Source organism: Arctopsyche grandis, chromosome 5 (assembly GCF_051622035.1).
Source record: "Arctopsyche grandis isolate Sample6627 chromosome 5, ASM5162203v2, whole genome shotgun sequence".
NCBI classification, from domain to species: Eukaryota; Metazoa; Arthropoda; class Insecta; order Trichoptera; family Hydropsychidae; genus Arctopsyche; species Arctopsyche grandis.
This window is the reverse complement of record NC_135359.1, coordinates 16,936,223-16,946,145: the sequence shown is the minus strand read 5'-3', so window position 1 is coordinate 16,946,145 and position 9,923 is coordinate 16,936,223. Positions and strand designations below refer to the sequence as shown.

At 29.6% G+C, this 9,923-nt stretch overlaps 1 pseudogene; it reads right to left on the bottom strand.

The window, feature by feature from the left end:
* Nucleotides 1-2,246: 2,246 nt before the first annotated feature.
* Nucleotides 2,247-7,996, bottom strand: LOC143912350 (acyl-CoA Delta-9 desaturase-like; annotated as a pseudogene).
* Between the last annotated feature and the right edge of the window lie 1,927 nt (nt 7,997-9,923).

Here is a 9,923-nt window from a genome sequence, read left to right as displayed (position 1 = left end):
ACTAAAGAGCGAGATTGAGCTCAAATTAGATCATCGTTGATGTTTTGAATTATAATAATGTTTTGAATTACGACGATACGCATTTAAAACCAGAGAAATATTATAATTTCTCTGATAACTCTGAATTTTTTAAAGTCATCACGATATGTTACTGTATTTCGACGTCGATGATCGATAAAAAAAAACAATTCATAAAAAAACGCGGTGTCGGTTGTCGGTGATTTGTCAAAGGGTTTTTTTTTCTTTCGTCGAAATAAAATTAATAATCACACATTATCCGATAATTTTTACCTCTGAAATGATTTAATTACTTGATTTATTTCGATGAGAGAAACAATTGAAGAATAAAAAAATCCGTTTGATGTGACCGACAACACCCCGGCTTAGCAAAAATCGTTGGATCACCCATACTAATACATGATATATTCTCAGTAGCTGTGCTTTACGGGGAAGTAAAAATAATAATTCTTTGATTTTTTTTCGATCTTAGTGCGTATCTTCGTAAGTCGAGGATTACATGTATGTGATTGTTGATGATCTAATTTTAGGGCAATCTCGAAAATTTATTTAATTTGTGCATGTTCTGTTTTAACTTTCAATATTTAATTTTAATTTTAATATGATGATTATAATTTTATTTTGATACTTGAATTTAATTTTAATATAATAATAATAGTTCTAATTTTGATATTTAATTTCGATTTTTAAATTTAATTTTTATTTCGATATTTTGTACGCTACTGGTTTTAAAAGTTGGCCTGTGGGCCGTTCGTTGTCTTGGTGCGTACGCACCATAAGACGCGTTTGAAATTTGAATTTCTGAAAAGTGCCTGACGTCTATCCAGTTTTTAGTTTTAAACTAGATGGCGGTAGTAAAATAAAATTATTGGTATTTTTATTCAAAATAATAATTTTATATACAAATTATAGAAGAGTTATGTTTTTAAAAAACTTTTTTTTATAATATAATATAATTAATTAATATTCCTAATAGATGTCGCAGTATAAATAATAATTTCAAACAAAAATATATATATTTTTTAATTAAACATGTTTGTATATACTCATTAATATTGTATAAAGGGTTAGTGTCATGGTGGCATCTTCAGCAAATTCAGGGAAAATAGTATATGAGGGGCTGTTGCGAAGAGTATGAAAATTTTTCACACACATATTTAGTTAAGGTTTTGAAATCAATTATCATCTCCCAAAACCGCTAACTAAATCGGACCGGTTTTTTACACGTAATATAAATTATAAATTTTATAACGTAATAATTTTATCTGAACCGGAAGTCGTACTTTTACTCTAGAGAAGTCGTTTTTACGTTTTTCTCAGAAACCTTTTGGTTTATTGAACTGAAATTTAATATCTACAAGTCTAAACGTAATACCAATAATTTGGTAAGCATCCCTCAACCGGAATTTTCTTCCACTATTTTTTTCAACCCTTTAAATATGCGTGTTCTTCACAAAAAAATTCAAGTATAATTATTGTATTAATTTAATGAAAATACAAAAAAAATCATTAAATTTAAGAAACCGGAAGTGGGATTTTTTCCACTTAAAAAGGTCAAAAATGTTATGCCCACTATTCTGTCCACACCCCTGAACGTATCAAGCTGAAAATTTATATTTGTATTCTTTATGTACCAACTTAGAGCTGATAAGGTAAACCGGAAGTAGTATTTTTTTTAAAACAGTATTTCATTATTTTGTTTTAACCTTTTAAATTATTTTAATCTTTTTGATATTTATTGTGTATAATACTGATTAAGTTAAAATTAAGTAATGAAAAAAAAATTAACAAAATCTGACAACGGGAAGTAGAACTTTTGTCTTGTGCAAGTTTCCATACATTTGCGCTCAATTTGTATTGAAAATGCTGTCATAGCTATTAGTATTTCATAATGCTGCCGGTATGTGTGAATGTGTCTGTACGGTCAATATAGAATTTAGTTTTTTGTCTTATATTCCTCAAATACATAGGACAAAGTCATGGGTTAGTCACACCCGAATTTTTTTTAATCATCTATTTATCAATTCCATTGTTTATAGATGATCACTGTAAGGTCGCCCAACTTCTTAATTCCCTACAGTGTGATAAAAATGTAATCTTATAATTTTTATTGTGTTTTTTATAAATTTTATTTTTTCTTTCTGTATAGTATTTATCTTAGTAGATGTATTAAAGATAGATGAGAAATACAGCGGATAAAGTTCATTTAAAGCTATTTTATCGGTGTTTCTGTTATATTGGTTATTTGCATTAAGTTTTTAAAGCTATTTGCATGATATATCACCATGTTCTAAAATCAAATGTTGAATATTTTCACGTGAAGGTTGACGAAGATCATAGACCCAACCAATTTTAGCAAAGAAGTCTATCTATTGTAGTTGCATATATTCAAATTATAATTTTCTAACTGTGATGCCTTATAATACCATGGAAATGAGTGGTGATAATTGTGCTAACCTTCACCCATAGCTTAAAACGCTACCGTCTTTTTTTCTACGGGATTTATTCTTCTGAAAAATTAAAATATGTTTTAAGTATTCTTGAAACTGTTTTTAATATCTGAAGATTTTGTAAAATTTACCTATCGTATGGTTTTGTCCAATAAATGTGCGCCAAGCTGTTTGACTAACCAAGTGAAAATATGTAGCGTCATATCGGTTGAGAGACGATGAAGCAGAACCAGGTTTCATTCCAGCATGTGGGATCATTCATTCATTCATTTCATTCCAGCATGTTTCATTCATGTGGGATCATCGTTGGCAATACGAAGCACAGCGTAATTTTTAGCAATTTGAAATATCTGAAATGAAAAAAAGTGGCCATTACTCCAACTTGGCGAGCCTGTAATTTGTCTTCAAACGTGCATATTTTCAACACGAGTTGAACTTGAGGGGCAATTTACATTTTAAATAAGAAAAAGGATAATAATAAAAACCAGAAATATTCGGTAGGTAGGCAGGGAATTCGTCTGCTTTTCAATAATAAGGGCTAGCTGTTAAAAATACTTTTGGTGTCGACGCCCTTCAAGCGAACAGAAATTAGGGAACAGAAATATGTATGTCGTCTTGTGTTCGTGGTTTTCGTTCATATTCATTTTTAACTATACATACATATGAATGTCAAAAAATCAAAAAAAATATATAGAAATATCGTTAGCCTTTGACATATTATATACTAGTGGTTTTATAAACTAATATAAACCGCTTAAACATGGCTAATCAAACAGTATACATTTTATTAAATTTATTTGAATAGTTTTATTTTATTTATATTTATTTGAATATTCATTTGTTTTTTTATTAAATTTAACGTCACGAATTCTACGACCCAAAAGTACATACAAAGTCAAAATAAGTTGAAATTATTTTGAATTTGTAATATTTTAATTTTATACATACATAATCAAGGAAGCATATTGGAATTCAAATTTTTGAATTAATTTTTCGAAACGAAAATATAACCTTAAGTTATCTTTAATTGTTAGTTACTATTATTATTATGTTTGTGCCATTATGCTAAAGGTTATCAATGGATGTTGAAAAGAGAAGTAATTAATAATCTGCGGATACTTAATTGATAACATTATGATGTATTTTTATACATAACAAAAGAAAAACAAAAGCATTATGCAATCATTGCGAAATAGTTTCGTTATTTTAAATGGTGGTTGAACTAAACGCTGGCTTTGTATTAAAAACGTCATTTCTCTGCTATTTTATGGAATGGTTTTTGGTATTGTTGGGAAACTGCTTAATTAGCAGTAGCGTAATAATGTCGGAAAATCAACTGATACTTATTTCTGAGAATGATTTAATACATGATAGACTACATCCGGTACTTTCTCATAGTCGGCTATATGATTAGGTAATCTTTCCGTGACAATAATGGATTTTACTTTAGTACCTTAAGTGAAACTTGATGACAGGACCAACCTTTTCAACGACTTCAGGATGCTTTCTCATCATCAGCCAACCAACGTGCGCGAAGAAAAACCCTCTTTTCGAATTGTGTGGATCGGGGTCAGTTTCACTGAACCTATGATGCACTCGCTGGTCTCTTACCCAATCGAATAGCGTATTCTGAAATAAATAAGTATAGCTTACATAGATTTACATCCACCGATTAGTTGGATGCACAAATCTTTTTGTAACATATAATGAAAGAATTTAAAAATACATTTGTCAAAAATTGCTTAACTTGTTATTAAAACTTATATGTGTATATAATCGGTCTCCGTCACGGGTCCGAATGTGAAACGCCGGAAAACGCAAATATCGGAAGGCAAAGATTTAATGTGCGCGCGCAGAATACGGGAGGAAAAGCCTGTTCCTCTTATTCCTGTTGTATCCTGCTCGCGCAAATTAAGTGAGTATGTACCGTTTACCGTGCACCCTTTTTTATCTTTCGACTTAAGATCTTTCGATTTTCGATCTTTGCCTTCCGATATTTGCGTTTTTGGGCGTTTCACATTGGGGCCCGTTTGGTAGACCCGTATATAATAGCGCTATTCTGTGTATGTGTCGGTGTGTGTGTCCGCGAAAACTCTCGCCGTACTATAATAGTCGTTTTGATTCGAAATATGTACGTCACAGTTAAAACACTGCCAATAAAATGTACGAATATAATACGAACACAATAACAGGTCAAGAAAAAACTTTTATATGTACTGTTTGCTACCAATGATTCCTCTGGGGCAATTCTGCGCGCGCACATTAATACGGGAGGAAAAGCCTGTTCCTCTTGTTCCTGTTGTATCCTGCTCGCGCAAATTAAGTGAGTATGTACCGTTTACCATGCACCCTTTTTTTTGATCTTTCGACTTAAGATCGTTCGATTTTCGATCTTTGCTTTCCGATATTTGTGTTTTCTGTAATTTAACATTCTGGCTCGTCACGTAGACCCAGTTTTTACCTTTTTTTCATATTAAACAATTAAAAATTAAGGTATTTGAAAAATAATCGACCACGTGTGGATCGAACATAGGACCGACCCATTTATTATTATTTTTTTTAATTTAATAACTTAATATGCCATAACCAGAGAAATTTTGTATTAATAAAAGTGGCTTTAGGCGTCATATTGATGTCAAGTGACGATTGTCCACAGACAATCCTAAACAATTTTAGCATCAGTCGTATTTGATGCTTGGTGCTCAACGTATGTCGATTGAAACTTCTCTGTTTGTTTATATTTCTCGCAAGATGGGCAAGCATGGTTAAAATTGCACAATGCATTCAAAAACGCGCAATAAACAAGATGAGACACATTTTTATAAGTAAACTGATCCGATTGTATTCCGTGCGTTGCAGCGTATTTATAGAGACGTACCGCGTAATATTGACAGCAATTATTTATTCGTAAGGGCCCTTTTATTATTGTTACACAACACTAGTAGTACATAATGTCAATTAATTATTGAATCGTAAAGCATTCTATAAAATAATCTTATGTTGGTATTACACTATCATTCAACTGTCAAAAATTATAATTTCACTAATAGGGACCGGAGTGAATATGTTTTTTCCGTAGGGAAAATATAACTATACCCAGTGAGTGTGTAATTGTATATGAATTCACTGAAACCTCAGTGTAATTATGATATCTTTTCCACCTTAGTGAGCGTAAATTGTCGGAAATTACTCTAACCCATTTATCTGGTAGTCTACGCTCATCATTGTTTTCATGATCGATTGTGATTTATGAGTGAAATTTTGATTAACTCTCTTCCATTTGGGCCTTACAGGGATGTTTTGTATTTGTAGTTGTTTCTTACATATTTATTGAAACTGGCTGTAGGTGCAAAGCATTCCTTAAGCTATATTTTTTTTATTTGATATTTTTACTTTATCTGTTATTATTAAATGCTATTTTTTATGTTTATGTATGAATGTATTTATGTTTATGTTCAAATGTATTTTTTTATGTATAATTGATGAGTATATTATTTTCGTTATGTATTAATTTATGTTTAATTGTTATTTTGTTTTTTTTGTGTTATATTTTTTGACCATTGTGGCGCTTTAGGAATTCCTGTTATGCCACAATGGTCTGTTTAGAATAAAAAATAAAAATAAATAAAATATGTCTGCTGTTATAATTTCACTGTAACATATACACTACTATGATCTATCCGCTTAATTGATATTTACTATACTCAACTGCCTATTTACGTATCACAACAAATAAATTATTTACATATACGTAATACACTTAAATTTGAAAACAGATTTTTTTGTTGTTTTTTTTAGGGTTTCTTAAAAGTTGAAAAGATTTTTTTTATGTGTATTCATGTAGACTTTGTCTCACTATGACTTATTTTTACATACCTCTTATACAGTTCACATGGTTTTCGTTTAAGAAGTCATTTTTTATATCTCTTATTTATTTTTTACTCTCATGAGCAAAAATGGTAAAATATGGAAATGTTGTAAAAAGACGTACTATGTACGTCTGTACGTCTAAAATATGGAAATGTTGTATGTACTATGTACATACATACGTATATTAATATTATACATATGTACATGCAAGTTTGTTTTACCTGGCCAGCAACAGAATAACATAACATCAGTATAATCCTCAAAGGCAGCTTGGCTTTATAAGCTCGATGATACCATAGTCTGTGTGCTCCAGCTGTAACTCCAAATCCGGTGATGCCTCCAATCAAGAAGACTGAAATATTCAATATACATAATTAGAAACGAAACTATGTGGATATGTATTTTGTGCTGTGTATAACAAGAAGTTGTTAGCATAATTTAAAGTCGATTTGAAGTGGCGTATCTAAAACTCATAGTTTTTGTTTTTTCAGTTGATACTTGAAAAAACATCAAACAAAAGAATCCTTGGGATCTTGTTTTTGTACAGGTAAGGACCAAAAAATTCAAGTAGGAAATGTCAACAACTACTATCATATTAATCGCAGGTAAATGTTCAACGGATAATTATTCATTACTTTTTTATATGACGCAGTAAACATAATCAAAAAAATACAGATACAGAAATTGATCTCGATTATTTTCATATCATTTTGGCTATAATTAGATCGTTTTATTTTAAAAATGCAGTTCCATTTTGATCAATGTGCAATGTGCATATTGTTGAAAATATTAACACGTGCCACAAATTTGATAACACTTTTCACTGTATTGCGATCAATTTTAAGATAATTTTTCCTAATCACTAAGATCATCTGTGTTATTTTTATTCCGGTATTTTTTGTAACCGTATATTGTTTTTAATATATCTGTGAAATGTTTTTTAACAACATTACACATTATTATCGAATGTAATCTCTTGTTTTATTGTGTATTTTTATTCAAATATGCATGCATATGTACATATATGTGTGGATATACGTACACACATACATACATATATTTGCGATTCACAGTCATAGTTTTCACCTTAAGACCTCCAAATTTTGTTCCGAAGTATCTCATTAAGTATCTCATTTTTTTTGTTCCAAAGTATAAATTTTTTTCCAAACTATCTCAAAATTCTATAAAAATAGCACAAAGAAATCTAACACTATTACTATCTAATTTTAATACTAACCAAACCGTGCAGTTAAAACATTTGCTCGACTCCAATACATACAGAATGTCACGAGGCCAACTAGATGACATATGTACATATGTATTAAAGGGGTTCTGAAGTGGAATACACCTTTAAAGTAAGTGCTGCAAGTCGACCTTAAACTTCAAATTAATTTAGATAGAGGGTTTTGTGGAAAATAGTAAGTTTTTCCACATGTGGAAATGGTTTTTGATTCGCGGCGTATGTGCATGTTTGACGAGAACGATTGAAGCATTTCTGTCAATTGATGCACAATTACGTTAAAGTGTCCAAAATTGAATAAACAGTCGCATTTGCGATGTTCTCTATTTCGATATATTTATATTACTAATAAAACCGATACATCAAAATAATTGGCAATCATGAATTCAATTAGATTTGATCTAAAACATTACGTCATTTCGAAATCTAATGTAAAATTAGCGAATATAAAACTAGTGCGTAGATACATACCTAATAGGTATATTCTAGTTGAGGACATTTTATTATCGTAATCTAATATATATACAGTTCTAAATTGTAAAGCCTGAGTCTAAAATTACATACATATTAAAGTTTGTATTTCAGGTGCTTTCACGTTAAAGGCTTTAAATACATATTAAAATATGTTTTGTTATGTTAAACCTTTTATGTTATAATACCAAAAATTACTAGTTTTTGAATCATCATATAAATTACTAGTTTTTAAATCATAATTATTAATATTAATAAAAACGCTTATTCTAAATGGTAAGAAAGATTATGCAATAACCATTGTTCATGTAGATTAATACGTGGTTATATTGATATACATACATTGTACGTAAATATGTATCATCTTTATTTTCAGTCTGTCACCATTCTGCTGGATGAATGCCTCTCCAACCAGCATCCATTCGTCTCTGTTCTGAGCAATCGTCATCATAAACTTTTTTATATTTCATACCTATGTAGTATGTACTATATATATTTTTAAATCTATTGATTAACTTAACTTACGATATTATTTTAATGAAAATAAACGAAATGTTACAAATTAAATTTACGTGTTAACTGTACATATATATGTATATTTTTTTGCTAGAAAAAAATAGAAGAATGAAGAATGAATGTATGTAATTAATTGACTATTTTATATAAGCAGAAGTGTTATGAGTTGTGTCTTGTTCACCACTACCTTCATACATATGTATGTAGTGCTTAACAATAAATATGTATACATAGATACATATATGTAAGCATGATTATTTAATTTAATTTTACTTTAAAATCTAAGTGGCCAAATTTTATATATGTATGTTACTGCTACATTACTGAAAGTCAAGACCTTGACTGCTACTTTTATTATTAGAGTATTTTGTATAGTCATATTTTTTTATCTAGAAATATAATACATATGTATAATACAATTTGAAAAGTTAAATGTACATGTAGTTATTTACATGCGATGGTATTTGAAAATAAAACAATTGGATACTTGACTCAAATTGTCATGATTACCCACTTATATTTGAATTTATAGTCGGATATATAACTTGCATTTTACATGTAATTTAATGAATGTCAGTTGGTTCTTAGTTGTTATTTTTATTATTTTAAATCTTTTTGAATATGAAGCTAGTGAGAATGCAATGACTCCATCTGTTGATGTTTTTGAAAACTTCTCATAGTTCTATAGTAGATTCCTATAGTTTTGTCCGTTTTTCCTAACACGATATTGATTTTACTTTTGTAATTTTCTTGAAATACTAATTTCTTCTGAAAAGACGACACTAAAAATATTTCAAAATTTTATGATACAAATATTATATTTTATACTGAGTTTTTCCCAAAGTATTTTTTTTTTTAATTGGAACATTGACAAATTTGGTTTAATGTAATGCGGTGTTGACCCAAGGTGAAGAGGGGGGGGGGGGCATGATAAAAATCCATATATTTTGTCATAAATATACATATATAGGCTACGTTTTATTTTCGATTGCCTTTATATTGCATCGAGTTATTGGGTCTTTTACCATATTAAGTATTAGGCTGGAAAAATAAAAGTTCTTAAAAACATATCCCAATGAAATTGGATAAGCTGAGAAACTATGCATACAGTATTGTAAAATTCTCGGTAATAATCTGTTGGAGAATATTCTCAAGAATATTCTCCAAACCGAGAGTTTTCGAGAATATTCTTTTTTAGAGGATCTGGAGGGCTTTATACTATTCCGTTGCAATTTCAAAAAATGGATAAATTCGTGTGAACGGTAAGATGAGGGAAGACACGAATAAAATTAATTAACTAATGCAAAAAACTAATTAATAATAATTTTTAACATTTTGCATTTCATATGTACAGAGAG